Source organism: Pogoniulus pusillus, chromosome 8 (genome assembly GCF_015220805.1).
Source record: "Pogoniulus pusillus isolate bPogPus1 chromosome 8, bPogPus1.pri, whole genome shotgun sequence".
Taxonomy (NCBI): Eukaryota; Metazoa; Chordata; class Aves; order Piciformes; family Lybiidae; genus Pogoniulus; species Pogoniulus pusillus.
In genome coordinates, this window is record NC_087271.1 from 37,971,174 (window position 1) to 37,988,850 (window position 17,677).

Below are 17,677 nucleotides of genomic sequence, written 5' to 3' on the forward strand. Positions count from 1 at the left end.
TTGCTTGGACGTTCAAGAAGAGTTGTCAAAACACCATCCTGCTTACCACAACATTGGAGTCACTACAACCACCTTCAAATAGTGGAGGCGGGCAAAGTGAGGAGCTGCTAAGAGAACATAATCTAGGTTCTTCCCATTTCTCTCTCCCAAGCCACAGTTTGAGTCTAGCTGCATTCGTCCCATCTAGAATGCAAGACAGCATTGTTCAAAGACCAGTGAAAACTCCCAAGGTGTTAAAGCCCAAATTATAGCCACTACCTACAAGCATGCTACTCCAGAAGAGAATTAACACTGCAGCAACAGACCCTCATCTCTCCTGAAACAGTGGATGATAACCTGCATTCCTTACCACAAGCTAATGCAGGGTTAACCATCACATCCTTACGAGAATTCAAATATTCAGTCTTGCTACCAACAACGACAGATAACAAATCTTTAGCTATTTGGCATTTTGAGTGCCATTTCACACATGCCATCAGAAAGCACTTTCATGTCAGCTCTAGATTTGACATACATCACCCACACCAGGGACCTAGACCTGTCAAAACCAACCCCCTTTCCTCCCCATATTATCTTCTAACAGACTCCAAAAGCTGTTCTGGATCCGTTAAATGGTCAATCAGTCCTACAAACATAGTGCAAAGAGTGGGAGGAACACAGAGAAGAGAAACTCCAAGACTACCTCTTTTACCCTCAGCACAGATTTGTTGAGTTTTCAGCTGTAGTTTCATGAGCAGCTTATTTGGACACAACCAGGGCAATACAGATTCTTAATATATCTTCATTAGTGGAAGCCACATCTAAAATATTGGCTAAATTTTAACTACACACTGAAATGTGATTAGCCATTCTAACAGTGAAAATGACTAGACTAACCGTTTGGAATGATGAAAGCAGCAAAAGGAAATAAGAAACTCAAGTGGCCACAAACCCTCTATACTAAACTATCTTTGCTTCAAAACTAAACATAACCAATGTTTCTTGACACTGCATGCCACACAGAAATACAGTCAAAACCATCATTTCAGCTCATTGTGGTTACAGCAGTGAGCAAAGTGCTATATCAAGAAAATAAAAGAATGCTGCAGCAGTCTGTAACTCCAAGTTTTCTCACTGCTCCTAGAACTGAGACTTGCAAACAAAGAAGCAATAATGTAAATACTACAATAGCTGATATAAAAATAGCTTACAGGGACCAAACTGAGCCAGACATCCTTCTCTGGCAAGTTTTGCAGTAACTTCACTGGTAATAATAACAGGAATATTAAGATAAAGAACATAAGCTTCACAGATGACTATGCTTGTTTCCATGACAGAGGCTGCAATTGTGTTTTAATATTGTAACAGTCTACACTAAAGGTCTGGAGTCACCCAAGGTTAAGAGGCAGTTTGTTGCAAAAATGGCACCAAGCCTGGAGTTTCTGCTCTATTGTAATAGCTGCATTAAACAAAATAATAATAAAACAACCAGTCAACATATGATTTAAGCTTTTCTCTACATCTATGTTTAGTTGTAAAAATCCAAACACTACTCAGCATGGACAATCGTAATTGTTAAATTACCATTCACACAGAGCTTAAAGTCTTTAAATATCAGCAGGAGAGGTCATACAACTGTTGCTGAAAAGCAGGTTAATTCAGGTACTTCTGACTCAGAATGTAATTGAGCCTCATTTGCTCTAAATGCTATCTGTACTGGGTGATTCAATTTGTAGCACTGCTCAAAAAGAGCAGTTCCAGAGGCCAGAAATAGCCTGGGGCAAGGTACTCATTTGGAATGAAACTTTTCATGTAACCTTCAATTATAAGGAAAAAAACTACTCAAACCTTAACTATTCTGCTGCTTTGGTGTTAGTCTCACTTACCTTCTGGATTGATGAAAATAGCATCTTTTCTTTACAGCTTTACAAGATCATTAAAAACAACGGATCATGGGTTTCAGTGAGTGGGAACACAAGGTTCAAGTCTGAGGGTTTCCATTAAACACCTACTCCTAACCACTAACAAACTTTTCAGAGCTTAACCACATAAATGAAAGCTGCTGCTTTGGGATTTCCCCCTCCCCCCCACCCCAAGTATTTTTTGTTTAATACAACAAACAGTGCTAGACCATCATGTGTAACAGAAAAATCCAAACCTCCAACATCTCCTTGATCCTCCTATCAGTACCAGATAAGAGGTATACTTTCTTTTAGGCAGGAGTTGATATTCAAATGGGGAGAAGAATATCTCACATCCTCTTAAAAGAAGTTTTGAATAATAACCCTATCTACAAAAGTTATGTAACTTGAAAAGCATCCAAGCAAGAAGGCATAACATAATAATCCCAGGAAGTTACCTATTAGAAATCCACTGCTGAGTTGATAAATTGTGCTGCTCCAGCATTGTAATAACAGTTCTATTTCAGACATGATTTTTCTCTTTTTGAAGACAGCTCTCATTTACTGCTTACTTTACACATGGAGCTTTCCATGAAGTACAATTTCTCCTTAGTTATTAATGCTAAGTCTTAAAAGATGTATTTGCCCCTGAAAAGAGATTACAGCTACTTTATAGCTACATCACTAACTTATATGATGCAAAATAAAAATGTACATAGGACAATCTCACAGATTCCTGCTTGAGTTCCATTAGTAAGGAATATACAGTCCTGCCATGATTGGAGAGATGGGGAGAGCAGCTTGATGCAAGCTAAGTTCCATTTATTGTACTTTCAGCACTTGGTTACATACCTTAACATACAAGCTAAAAGATCATGCCAAATCCTAACTGGTCATTAAGACAGACCCCAGTACATACCTCATTAAGACAGACCTCACAGGTTAGCAACTAGATAAGCAAAGGTTAACAAACCACAGGCTCATATTCCACATAACTCTGTCTGCTACAACATTCTTAAGGTCATTTCGACCCTCTATTTACTTAACTCAGTACTTTTCCCCTTTATACATACTGGACCCATGGCTTATGTTCTAGTGTGTTAAGATCAAGCAGCTGTACAGCACTAAAAAGTCCTACCATTCCCAACACAGTCCTTTATGGCTTGCTGAACTAGTCTATCTTTTTAAAAGCAAAGGGTAAACTTCTGTTAATGAAACTTATTAATAGATAAGACCTTACTCACATAAAGCTAGGGTATGGAATGTAATCAGAAAGAAAACAAGAGCAGCTGCACAGCCAAGCATCTTTTCATTCCATCTGGGTGTTTTAACTTCCACAATCTCCCTGAAGTGGTGACAGCTCACCAGGAGCATTTAACGGGCACCCACCATCACAGACTGCTCTAAAACTATGCCTGTTTGAGTCTTTACATGCCCTGACTGCAGTTCCAGTACCCCTAAAGTAAATCTGATCAATGTTTTACAGTTACCACATACATGGACTACACAGAAACTGCTTCTCTCCATTTTCCACATTTCCTTCTATTAGAGTCTTAAAATGGAATGGATGCACTTAGCTGCCAATCACACCTTTACAGCTACAGACCAAGCCAGGGTTAAGCGACAAGTAAGCCATGTTCAGGCAGTATTTGCATGACTTGATTATTTAATTTCCCTCTGCCTCACACTGTGTAAGCCCCTGATTAAACAGCAGGTATCTAAATACCCAGCAAGTCACAGAAACACACTGAAACCACCTTACCATATGTGCAGTCCTGTCCCTCTACACATTCTTTTGTTTAGCCACTCAGTGTTTTGGGAATAAAAGCAAGGATAGCAAGATAAAACTGAATGACAAACAATTGCAGAAGGAAAATTTTCCACATCTGCAAGCCCAAGCCACCTGCAACAGCCCTGCTGAAGTCCTCTTATCCACACCAGGAATGGTTTTCTTCAATATACAAAATCTAACAGGAACATAGTCTTCAAACGTATTTATTAGTGTACTGTCGTCATGAGATTTTCACAAGCTCACTGTCAATTTCCTTCTATACTGACAGCTCACGTACAAGTCAGTCACTTCACCATGACTGATTCTATTCCCACTTCTCAAAAGCTACACTAATTCATTAAGGTAATTTCAGAACTTATCAGATGTGCTTGAAGGAAAGGACAGCTGTCACTCAATTCCCCTTCCTGAAGGCTCTCAATTACTGTGACAAAACCGGGTAAATGAAGTGGTCTAAGGCTTCCTTTCTCCTCTCTGTCCTGGGGAAGAGGGTGGGGGAAAGACAACTGACATTTTTACTTAGCAGGTGTATTCATGCTTTACTCGCAGGAAGACACAGTGGAATTGTTTGGTTTTGTTCCCCTTCGAGTTTTACATGAAAGAAAACAGGTCTGTGATCCTTGTAATTCACGGTGAGTAACACTGCCACCACACCCCATTCTCACCGTGCCGTGTCTAATGTGATAGCCACACCACTGCAGCCTCAAATTCCAACCTATAATTTACTGTACCGATAACAGCTATTTCTGTGAACACCTTTCTTCCTCTTATGTCCTGAAATCATCCACAACAATGCTCAAGCTTTGGCTTGACAGACATAAAGTTGTTCTATTCTAAATTGGTCTAGCAAAGCTGAAAATCCACATAAAAATGGCTGCAATCATGTAATTCCTCCTCAGAAACACACCCAGAGACATCCCCACCCAGTCCTTGAGTGCTATTTTGTTAGAAGCGTTTGACTGAGAAGTTCCACCAAGAAAGGAGTGACCAGAAAAGCCAGCTACAGATTCTTCTGCTTGCTGAAGCCAACAAATTCTTCAGAATTAGAAAACCAAAGGGAAAACATTTCATTTCTGTGAACTACAGTGCAGAGACTCTGACACTTTGGGTAGAACAACCCAACTGATTGATTTCTCATACATTTGGTACAGGAACAAACAGTTGGAGAAAAAAAAAAAAGCCAAGCAAGCCTGGAAGTAACTTGCCAGCTTTTACATCATTATTAGTCCTGAGTTTATTCCTCTCCTTCCCCAAATGCCATAGAAATGAGACAGAACATCAGACATTAAGAGCAATGAAAAATTCACCAAGTATTCTTTCCTCCACCAAGAATACATTCTGCAAAAATTAGACTGCCTGATGAGAAGATAAATCATCTTACGTCTGGTAGTGATTAGAGAAAAGGAATACATTCAGTGCAACGTATGGAATTTATGTTGCTTTGCAATCACAAAGCTGCCAAACCTCTGCTACCAGAGCTCTCTTGCTCTAAGCAAGTCTCTACCAGAAGCCTTCAGAAAAGAAGGCTGAAAGAGAAATGCTACTCCAAGCAGGCCATCAAAGTTGACTTCTTACAATAGAGATCTAGAACCTGAAAGCCACCAGATGGGCTGTGCCTCTTTGCCTTGTGGTAAAGTGTTCAGGAGAGCTCTGACCACAGGCTTTCACTTTATTGTTTTAATAATAAAAATAGAACGCTCATGACTACATTCAGAGTCAACAGCAATACAGTAAGCAGCATCCCTGAAGGGAAATCTGCACACCTGCATTTCCCAGTGCATTCTGCCTGGAGTCAGAATAAGGTTACTATCAATGCCTCCCACTTATCAATAGGCAGCCTCTTACTGTTACCAACAGGCAGAGATGGGATGATTTAGAGTTTCCAAACACAGTCAACTCCTGCTTTAAGCACCTCTTCTGTGCACCAAATCACAATAATCAATATAAACCAAATTATTTGTCTCCCTGAAGATCCTTAACACAAGTACATCCTTGAACCTGACAAATGGAGTAGATGATTCAGACGAGAAAAACAGAATGAATCATTAGGCAAGCTCTTGTCAAGTCAGGAGGAGGCTCTGTATAAAGTACAGCTCGGTAGATAAACGTCATAAAAAGTACCAAAGAAGTTATGTCTGCAGATAGCAGTCACAATATGATTTAATATAGAACATAAATACAAGAAACCAAAAGTGTACATGAGCATTTTTAAGTCCAGAAGATAACCCCAATGGCTCACACCTCTGCAGAGCCCAAAAACAGCTGGCAACAAACCAGTCACATTTAAAATACTGTGGATTATTTCAACCAAATTTAAACTAAGTCTCACTTTCCTGCATAATATTTTGTTTCCACTTGTATGAACAACCTATAAAGAAGTTAGTGTCTAGGCTTCCATTCTTGAGGCTTGGTTAAAGAAGGAAGACTAAAATGAAAATTCAGCATTTTAACTGTGGGGTTGTTTTCCGCAGCATTACCAAGACCTTTCTTTTAATTAATTCTACAGGAGGCCTTTTGAGGCAATTAAACAGGAGAATGACTCATAAACAGGAAGAACAGCTTGAGTCGTAGCTTCTGGTTTAACTTATCCAGTCCATTCCATCAAGCCAGTGTAGGCTCAACTTACTATCTTTCTCCTTTTAAATTCACAACAAGAGCCAAAGTAGTCACGAGGGAGTGCGCCATGAACAATGCTGCCTAACTTCTCACCAGTTCCAGAGGAAGCAGTGACATTTTGATAGTCCTCAGTAAAGTCCAAGAACAAAGAGTCCCACAGTTGCACCATTATCCAAATAGCCCATCCTGCAAGTCTGAATTGTCAAAGCAATGAAATTAATAGGCACTATGCCATCTCTGGTACCTGCATTTGGTCGCTGAACTGAACGCTGGCTCCTAACAGAACAAAGTTAAATCAAACCCACAAAAATTACTTCAAATCCAAGTTGCTAATACTAGAGAACTAAAGATCACAAAGAGAGAAGGTGAGGTGAAGACACGTGTGGATCCAGGGGGAAAAAAAAGTCATCCTACAAGGAAACAAAGCATTTTATCATTTAAACAGTCTCATTACATAAAAGTCACTTTAGCCGGGGAAGACACATGGGAAAGTGCTACTTTTTTTTTTGTAGCTGCTTTAGAAAGTTGAGAGATTCCGCCTTGATGTAATTCTGAAACAAAATCTTCTTTACAAAGAAAGTAAGACTAAGAACTGCTGTCCTTCTGCAACTGCTGAATAACAGGTAATAATCTTCCAGCCTCCAAATTGTCACAACTACCCACACAATAATTAGTAACAATGAATGTAATCAATGACCATTTCAGTGCCATAATAAACAACTGTTTATCAAGATCTTTTATATTTGATTAAATGGCTCTGTTGTTTACAACAGGCTACTTTGTAGATTTGGTATATTACATGTAAAAGGCTGAGTTCCTCAGATATGTCTAAAAACAACTGCCCGAAAGCAGTGTTGAATAGAACTCTTAATCAGTCTAGAGGAGCTCAAGCAATACTTACCTAACCCAGCCAGAAAACACATTGTACATTACTGGAAACGTTTTCATTTAGAGGGTGGAGGCTGAGACTTGCTTCATAGTCTGCAGACATTCCAAGGCTTTCCTTCATCCCTCCTACCTAAAGCATGACAGCACTTAGCTGTTTGCATCTTCTGAAACCGCTCAGAACACTTCACTGTGGCACAGAACTCAGGCTTGATCTTTGTGAAATAAATTCTGAATTGTGAAACAGGACAACATGGATGATTGCTTCACTGAGTTCATGAGCACAAGCAGAGCTTCAAAATTTCATTAAACACCACTCATGTGCAAAGGCAGGAGGAAATTTTCTCTTGAGCCTTCCAGAGAGCAGCTTACACTCAGAAACATGAGATGTAATTATCACTAGGACTGCATAACTGCCATAACTATTAATGGCCATAAAATAGTGTTTATGCAGCATGTCATAATTTCAGAAGGTCATTAAAGTTCAAACTCACTTTCTACTAAGGCTTTCCAATTTACTTGTGATTAATTTCAAGGTCTCTCTTTTGGTTCTTCAATCCTAGCACAGAATGAAAACATGAATAAAGGGTACAACACACTTAGTCTTGCCCACTTCAAGTGCCAGGTTCATCAGATAGAAACACTGGATAAGGAAGTCTTAACACTTTCATTTGTTTGTACAGCTCCTAACATCAAATAGTACCTGAAGGACTTCCATTCCAAACTGATAACAAGAGGGGAAAGGAGGGAGAACAAGCTGAAGGAATGTGACTTACAATAAAGGTAAATGAACAGAGTTATTTCACTGACTTCTGAAGGGCACTTACACTGCATAGTCACTGGAACAGTTATTCATTCAAGTACAACTACAAGAAAAAGTGAAGAGAGCTAAGTCAGTGTGAATCATGTTTCCTTCAAAAACAAAGCAGAGAAAGTTAAATGCTACTGAACACTGGGAGTGTTCCACAGATGCTGGTTTATTAATAAGTAGGTAATTAAAACCATCCCACTTGGCATTAATTTCAATACATTCACTCTGTAATACCTTCCCCAAACCTCACTCCTTTTGCCCAAAATACAGCTCTCGAGTAGGTGACCAACACTGCCTGCCTCAATTTTCTCATAAATAATGAGCTGCATGTCCTTGAAGACCTTCAAAGCATAACGAAGAGACAAGATTCCTGATACTCTGGTACAAGTATCCATTCAAAACAGTAGGGAAGTTAAAAGCTGTCATTGAAAAACCTTCTAACTTGCTCACCATTTGGACTGAAGTAATGGCCAGAAAGAATTTCAGAAGGAAATTCAGAGAAGAGCTTTAGAAGCGGACTACAAGCACTAGTGCTCCATCAGCTCAGCAACCAGAATTTTACTATGAACAGAGGGTTTTAAAACAACCACACCTTAACCTTCAAAGCTTATCTTTACAGGGGCTGATAAAAACAGAAGCATTGGCAAAAATCATAGAACCAGTCAGGGTTGGAAGGGACCACAAGGATCATCTAGTTCTAAACCCCCTGCCATGGGCAGGGACACCCTACCCTAGAGCAGCCTGGCCACAGCCTCAGCCAGCCTGGCTTTAAACACCTCCAGGGCAAACCATTCCGGGCTCTCACCACTCTCATGCTCAACAACTTCCTCCTCACCTCCACTCTGAACCTACCCATCTCCAGCTTTGCTCCATTATGACATTTGGAATAATGACATTTGGAATGCCTAGATTTTATGTCAAGATTAATAGCCTGCTTTTAAAGAGTTGTTAATTAGTTCAGTTTGAAAACACCTATTTAACAGGTGTAGTAGAGGAATGAAACAAACCTTAAAAATCAGAAACCGCACGCAAGATCTAAGTTTTCCTAGAGCAGCACATTTCAGTTACTCCACTTTTCTTCAGTTGTCTCCGTAGCTGAAGCACAGTCCTACTACAGACATCGGAGTCACGTGAAATGCAAAGCCCCCAAACTTCCAGTTTGTGTGCAACTGAGAAATGACGTTTCATCTGAAGGACTGAAAAAGGTGGTTTTGCAAGGCATCGATAATCGGAGAGATCTACGCAGCAGGAAGAATACATAACTTGTGTGCTATTCTAGTGACTTCAAGGTTGCAATGAATAATAGTCAATAAACCCTACACAGCTTTTGTAATGCTGAATTCAAGACTTGCCTGCCTGATACTCTCTTCAGTGTTCTTTGCCTCCAATTACATAGCAACCTTTGCCACAAACTGTGAGAGGCATATGAACTATCCATTCCTTCCCTCAGCGACACTTTCATGACTACTCATTTTAACCGAGTATCCTCTGTTTCTTATGTGGCAAAACAGGAAAAAATGGAATTCTTTTGTCTGTCAAAACAATCTCCTTCCCTTGCCTTCCCTCTCCTTTTCCAACCACCTCTCACATGAAGATTTCCTATACATTCCTAATCATTTATTTTTTAACAGTGTAGCTAATATTGTACGAAACAGCCAAAGGCAGACAAGTAATAGATTTTCTGTGTTACTCTACATATGGTCCTTAGGTTTTTCAAGATCCTCCTCTTTTTTTTTTTTTTTAATGGAAAAAATCCCCCAGCATGCTGAGCAAAGGATGTCAAGGCCATTTTTCTGTATGAATTAACACTCAAATTTGCCAAAAGTCAATGGCTGGTCTTTGGGAGATGCTAATTTGATTGACATTTTTCGTGCAACAGCGTCTCACACACCAAGTTCAAGCTTGAGCCAGAGCCAAGAGCTACTTTCTGAAATTAAAAGTAATATCTACTCCTGGTCATTCTGTCAGTCTTACTGCACACTGTAAAACTTCTGCATGCATAAATTTTCTGCAATATGTTTCTGATAGCTATAAGAAACAATCTCCATGGGGTGAAAGTGAACACACACAGCTGCTTTTCTTCTCACACTATTAAAAAGCAATCTCAAAGAAGGGACAAGGGGACACCCATCACAGGCTCACAGGATGTCAAGGGTTGGAAGGGACCCAAAGAGATCATCCAGTCTAACCCCCTGCCAGAGCAGGACCATACAATCTAGCTCAGGTCATCTGTTGCACTGTGGCAGTTGCATCTACAGCAGCAGCTTACTCAGCAGCTTTGAACACCTCCAGAAGTTCCTCACCTGGAAGCTGTCCTGGAGTCCGGTATACTCCAAAATTCCTCTCTCTATGTGGTTTGACTGGGAGAGGAAAAGGCATGAAAAATCTATTTCCCCCCCCCCCGGCCCTGCAGGCGTGAAGTGGGGGAGCAAAGGGCCCTTCTGGCATGAGGGGTGCCCCGTGCAGATGCCCACGCTGGAATCGGGCTGGGGATTGGCTGTGCTCTTCGCGCCTAGGAAGTGGTAACTCAGCTCTTTGTCTAGGAAGGGTATAAATATTGGGGTACTGCCTGCCTTGGGGTTCCTGCCTTAGAGTTCTCCCCCACCTGGATAGTTCCTGCAGAAAGAGTCCCCTAGCACTCCGAAGGACAAGCTCCTGAGGGACAGGACCATCCCTGCTTTGGACGGCTTCCCACCATAAGCACCCCCTTTATGCAATCTTCATAGGCTTTAACGAGGACAAGCATCTGGATTGCCCTTTCTCTCAGCCAGCCTGGCTCACCTGTGAGTAAACTTTTGGCTCAGCCTGATTAATAGTGGGGAATGCTATGTTTAGTAGCTTAGCCTTTTCCAACTCCTGACTTCCAAAATAGTGAATTTATCTATGGTATCCTTATAAGATCTTCTCAAACTGAATCTACTAATTAAACCTTAATTAATTTCTATATATAGTTTTGGGAGCAGGTTCTTGGGAAAATAAAATAATTCTTTTTTTATATATATTCCTGACTCAGACACATTAATTCCCTGCCTTCACAACAGAAGCCAGGAGGGCTCAGCATCTCTGAACACAAGTCTACATCTCTTCTTAACATGTTAAGGTGACGAGAGCCTGCAGAGGCAAACGTCCCACCAGACTTTCATAAAACACACTCATGTACAAATCCCAACAGAGCAGTGCACAACTGCTTCTGACAACATCAATTTGCAACAAATTTAGAAGTCTTGGTATTTCTCTCACAAAAGCCCCTTCCTTCTCCATCTGGTAGCACACACTGTGTTGCCACCATGCAGTAACGGGAAAGCTATTTCCTCAAGCACTCTAACCAGAAAGCCTTTTTAGATCAGAAAAATCTATTTACAATAAGCCGATAAGACTTTTGCACCTTCTTGCACATTACGCACTTCCACACCAAAAAAAGAAGTCATTAGAACTCAGCCCTTTGAAATCTAATGGCTTTTCAACTTTTACCACTAAGAAGAGGAAACCTATGCAAAAGATAACCATCAACAGACACACTTCTTGAGAAAAACAAGCAGTCAAGCTGAGTGATGAGAACTGAACCTCATTCAGCATGCACCATGGAATATTCTCTGCACAGAAAGGAAAGCAACACAACATAAGTAAATATTTGTGGTTTTCCCTCTCGGTTATCATGAGTCCATAGACTTCAGATTGAATTACTGTAATATAGCCTACACAGAATCTTGAAGGTCATGCTGAAATTTCAGCTGGTGCAGGATGTTTATATAATGATCTTTCACAATAGAGGCATGTTGTATCTTCATTCCTGTATGACAGTGGTTTCGTATTCATCATCAAGTGCAGCCTAAAGCATTAGCTTCAAACTACAAATTCCCCTATGGCTTATCTCTCATATCATTTTGAGTCAGATTTAGTTTTTTGGATTAACAGCCAATATTCTTTGAAATGCTTCAACAACCAAACACCTGATTTACTAGGTGCAGGAAGAACCACCACAAAACCACATATAATTTCCTCTGCAAAATGACTCCCTCAATCCCTTGGGGAAAAGAACTTCAAACACTGGCCAGGCTTTGTAAAAAAATCTGAAAGTCCTATAAAGAATCATCTGCTTAAAAGGTACCTTATTGTGGCTGCAGCATAGCTGTTATGAGATGTTCAGAATGTTTGGGAGCCTAAACACAGGTGAGTTCTATTTTTCTAGTTCAGTTTTATAATTCACACTGTTTAAAAGCTACCATTTCTCAAGTTATTTGAAATAGATGAAAGATTGTTTTTCCAGGTATCCAGTATATAAGCTATATGATTCCTTGAGTGGAATAAAATAATTAAATATCTCCCACATTATGACATATTACAGAATGGGAAAGGTGAATTCCCTAAGCACCATGAAACAGCCTTTTACAGCATTGATTAGTTATGAGTTATAGGCGCTAAATAAAACAGGATGTCAGTCTTTGCCACCATTATTAAAGCTGACCACCATCAGCATTACCCAAGAACCACCTATTAAGTCAGTATTTTTATATACACACACTGAACCTCAGCTTCTGCACTGCTTACTTCAGCACAGTTGATAATGGTTGCTATTCAGATAGCTGGTGAATCACTGGCAACATGGCAGAAGTCTCCAAAACCAATCCTGTTCACTTCTGTTCGCCTGTTTTAACATGACTAATTTTACTGAACAATACAATTGCCCACAAATTAGATTGTGACATTAATGGATGCTATTTATGGATTCATACATTCACCTGCTCATTGGAACATTAGATTTTAAAACCATGATTAACAGCAAAATATTTTAGACATTTTACTAAGCTAATTTGGATACAAAGCTGACAAAAAAAAACCCAACCTCACACCATCACCACAAAACATACAAGTAACTTCCCACTCATCACCATTAAGGTTACTGCTGCTCCAAAGTGATTGACAAGCACACCACTCAAGTCTCTGGTTGTCAAAACAGACTGTACTGATGGTACCTGCATTTCTAAATCTCCCTCAAACCAGCCTGTCAAGCCGTCTGCTTTGACAGAACCTTTTCTAGGACAGGAAGAGCAAGTAATAAGCTATTGCTGGGAAAAGAAAAGATGCCTAACTGATAACGTCTGCTTCTATTTATGTCCATTGAACTCATAATTTCATATCAACAGTCTGTATTAATGGACTGAAGAAAGCCATGGTGAAGCTTAGAAGCAGTCAATAAGGTACATGCTCCTCCTAGGATGAGTGAGTCATGCATATAGCCTCTTATTAGCTTCATTCACTTCAAACACAGATACAGACATTTACAGCTGATAAAATTAACCCCCTTCAGATCCTTATAGGCCTGAAAGGGGTAAAGAAGGTTAAGTTTAGGAACACATTAATTACTGCTTCGTGGTATTTCTGTTTTATCTAACAATTCCATACCTATACAATGTGAATTAGAGTACAAATGCTGAATTTAACAGCTGCATTTCTTTTCCGAGCAAAGAGGCGTTAGAAGATAGGGCTGCTGAACCAGTTACAACGCTTAACGCAGCTCCACGACAACTCAGGTGACTTTGAGCCTTATTATTAATTTTTGCCCATTTCTCCCCTACTTCGGCCATTTTCAACACGGTAAAATCAGACAGAAAACAGCAGCTACCACCGGAGGGACACGAGATTTCTGACACACATTAGAGTGAAATTTACCCAAAAAATGTATCAGTAGAGCTACTCCATGAGGAAAAAAAAAGTGCCTAAGTGAAAATTGTGTGTCCACATACCTAGGGAAAAAAAAACCACCCCACACCAGTTGCCAGTTTTGAAGGGCACAGGCTTCACAATGGACAAAAACAAGACAGCAGGACATTGCCCATAACGAAACGCTGCTATGCCAACACCGCACTCCCGGTAAGATACCTTACCCATCCTCGCCCTCTTAATCCCAACAGCTACAACGTCAGGGTGAAAAACTAGTGAAAGTAAGTGGAGTTTCTGTTAGGTTTCTCCCCATGCAGAGGCAGGCCAGGGGCCGCCTCGTTCTCCCCTCAGGCGCCACAGACAAAAGAGCGACAACCCGACCCGGGGGGGCGATGGAGATGTGCCCCCATACCGACCGCGGGAAGAGGAGGGCTCTGACCTTACCCACACCACACCCCCCACAATGACCGTCTAACTGTGCCGAGTGCGACAGGAGGATGAGTTTTCCCTTCTTTCGAGGCACGCAAAGCCTCTGGAAAAACAACAGCAGATGCAGGCCACACACACAAAAGACGCCTGTCCCCTCTCCGCCGTAGCCTGAGGCGATGCTGCCTCTCCCCGCCCCCAAGCCAGACCTAACCGTCGGGTCCTTCCCACACCCCTTCGCCTCTCCCGCGCCCAGGACGGCGGCCTCAGAAGCTTGCTCCCTCTCTCCCTGCTCGAAGAGTTCCGAAATCGAGCCTGGCAGGAGCTTGAGGCCTAGCGAGGCAAGCAGCGGCACAGGCCCCACAGATAAGCGCAACACCCTTCCCTCCACCTCCCTTCTCCGGGAAGAGAAACAGAACCCTCTCGCCCCCGACCAGCATTCCCGCCCGACGCCAGCCCCATTGTTCCCTGCACACCAGGCTCTCCGCTCCCCGCAACCGAACTCTGCAGCAGGGGGTGCAAAAGAGACAACGCACTCACCACATGGGCCGGGCTCCCCGCAGCGGTCACCGGCCCCCTCAGCTACGGCACACGGGGGCGGCCACAGCGCCCTGCTTCTCCCGCACTCGCAGGCCCTGGGACCCCACCACTACCGTCACCTGCCACCCCTTCGCCACCGCCGCTGCAGCAGCGGCCATCTTGTGCGTCGGCTACCTCCCCTCACCGCCTGCCTCCTCCCTGCGCCGCCTCAACCGCCGCTGCCGCCCGCCCCTTCCTGCGCCCGCCTCTTCGGGCAGGCGGAGCAGGAGAAAAAGCCGAGTCACGGCCCGGAGCGCCTTGAGAGTGGGCTTGGGGCTTCGGGAGTCAGAGCTACTTGCTGCGGGGAGAGTGCTTGTCACGGGCCGTGTTTGTTCCTCACTGCTTTCCCTCTTCTCAGGGGATTTTTTTTTCTCTACCTCGTCTTCCCGTCAGCAGTGATGGATATTAGCCCAGGGAGGGCGGCGGGGTCGAGGTTGAGGCTCTTTTCACTCTGAGAGGCTCTCTGTTCTCAAAGTCTCAAAAGCTCCTAGGTCGCCATTTTCTTCCCTCCAGCAGGGTAGGAGGTTTCTCCTTTCGGGGGTACAGTGCAATTCCCCTTTTATAGGCTGGATGTCAGGAGGAAGTTCTTCACAGAGAGAGTGATTGGCATTGGAATGGGCTGCCCAGGGAGGTGGTGGAGGCACTGTCCCTGGAAGTGTTGAAGCCAAGCCTGGCTGAGGCACTTAGTGCCATGGTCTGGTTGACTGGCTAGGGCTGGGTGCTAGGTTGGACTGGATGAGCTTGGAGGTCTCTTCCAACCTGGTTGATCCTATGATTCTATGCCATCAAACCTTAGAGATTGGGGTTTGGGTTACTTGTCTGAGGACCACCTGAAAGGAGATTGTAGAGAGGTGGATGTTGGACTCTTCTCCCCAGTAACAGGCGCTTGTGCAATAGGAAATGGCCTTAGGTTGTGCCAGAGCAGCTATAGGTGCAGTATGAGGAAAAAATACCTTCTCTGAAAGGGTAGCCAAGTCCTCTAACAGCCTGCTCAGGGAACTGGTAAGTAGAGTCCCATCCCTGGAGAGGTTTAAGAGCTCTGCAGATGTGGTGCTGAGGGGTTTGGTTTAGTGGTGACTCGGCAGTGCTGGGTTAATGGTGGGACTCGGTGACTTCAAACGTCTTTTCTAACCTAAATGATTCCATGGTTTCATAAATCATGGGTACTCTTCCTTATTCAGACATACTCAGTTGGCTGTGCAGGGCAAACATTCTGTTGCTGTGCCTACCAGGCCCATGGGGAGGTTTAAAGCTGAGTGCTGCTGGAAAAGGTCCCTATAGCTTGCTCTGCTGCTATAGCAATTGCTCTGCATTGAATTAGCCCTTGACCTCAACCAACAGCTCTCAGCTTGAGAGTCATTTGCCATTGGAGTGGGCTACCCAGGGAGGTGGTGGAGTTTGCTGTCCCTGAAGGTGTTAAAAAAAATACTGGATGAGGCATTTAGTGCCACAGTCTTAGAATCAGTCAGGGTTGGAAGGGACCACAAGGAGCAGCCAGTTCAAACCCCCCTGCCATGGCCAGGGACACCCTACCCTAGAGCAGCCTGGCCACAGCCTCAGCCAGCCTGGCCTTAAACACCTCCAGCCATGGGGCCTCAACCACCTCCCTGGGCAACCCATTCCAGCCTCTCACCACTCTCCTGCTCAACAACTTCCTCCTCACCTCCACTCTGACTCTCCCCACCTCCAGCTTTGCTCCATTCCCCCCAGTCCTGTCACTCCCTGAGAGCCTAAAAAGTCCCTGCCCAGCATTTTTTTAGGCCCCCTTCAGATGCTGGAAGGCCACAAGAAGGTCACCTGGGAGCCTCCTCTTCTGCAGACTGAACAGCCCCAACTCTTTCAGTCTGTCCTCATAGCAGAGGTGCTCCAGCTCTCTGAGCATCTTCATCCATCCCTGTGGCCTAGCTGACTAGACAAGGATGGGTGATCTTGGAGGTCTCTTCCAACCTGGTTGATTCTATGATAACATAGATGTATTTGGGTCTCACCAAGCCTTCCTGTATTACACAGACTCTCAACATACAGAAAGGTTACTGAGGAAGTTTTAAAATGAAACTATCTTGCAAGTATTTATGGAGACTTGCTGCGTGTACTTAGCATGTGCAGATAGTTTTTTAAATGCTTTGAGAAGTGCTTAACACCAAATTGATTCCATTTTATAAAACATGAGCTGTGGTGTGAAATATGAAGGAATTGGGCCAATTTTATTTCCAGAGTTAACCACCCAAACCAGTTTTGGTGGTCCTGCCTTATTCTCTAGATAATTTACCATGTATATTCCTAGCAGGAGGCTCTGCAGGATCAACAGTGGTGTGACATCATTGTGCAGGATGCTGCATATGGAGTCGCTGCAGATCTAAACTCTTAATAATGTTTTATTATCAGTGCAACATGGAAACTGCAGAGAGCTACATGACCTTGACATACCATTAAACCAGTGCAGTCTAAGGTCAAAAGTAACCCAGCCTGGAGCCAGGGGCTTGAGGCAGCAACCTGCAAAAGGAAACTAGGTCATGACATGTAGAAAGGAACAGGGAAACAAGAAACAGCTGAACTCCTTGATACCCGGGGAAGGTATACACCCAAGAAGAGTTTAATCTTCAGCTCTTATTTCTGACTCTTGGGTTAATTACAGACAGATTTTCATGTTAGCTTTATGAGAAATATGGTGACAGTGGCCAAATGTATTATTTCTATCAGCTTTACTAAAGAAATTATTATTTAAACTTTTCTACCAAAAGAATTAAGCTTATTGCTTATCGAGGATTAGTACTTGACTAACATCAGAACAGCTGTTAAATGAATTTCTCAAAATGGGTTTCTTGCCATTTTCACAGGACGTTGCAAATGCAGAAGCCTAAGATCTTTAGGAAGACCACATTAAACTTACTGTGAGTACTAACAAAAAGAGTGTAAACTGGGAAGCAAAACACTGAAGTGCAAATCTTGAGCATTATGGCAGTTTTATTGTTATTTGAAGGGGATTAACAGCAAAAAGGTAGTAATCTACAAATGGTAATCTAAAAGTTT

The 17,677-nt window shown here is 42.6% G+C and overlaps 1 protein-coding gene across 5 annotated transcripts in view; it reads right to left on the reverse strand.

Moving 5' to 3' along the window:
• The window catches only part of RC3H1 (ring finger and CCCH-type domains 1), an 85,430-nt gene extending 70,301 nt beyond the window's left edge, over positions 1-15,129 (reverse strand). For 3 of the 5 annotated variants that reach the window (XM_064148098.1, XM_064148097.1, XM_064148095.1), the window contains exon 1: positions 14,609-15,129. The gene's annotated coding sequence lies outside the window, so the exon portion shown is untranslated. The remainder of the gene's footprint in view (positions 1-14,608) is intronic. The other 2 variants (XM_064148100.1, XM_064148096.1) reach the window with 2 other exon arrangements.
• Between the last annotated feature and the right edge of the window lie 2,548 nt (positions 15,130-17,677).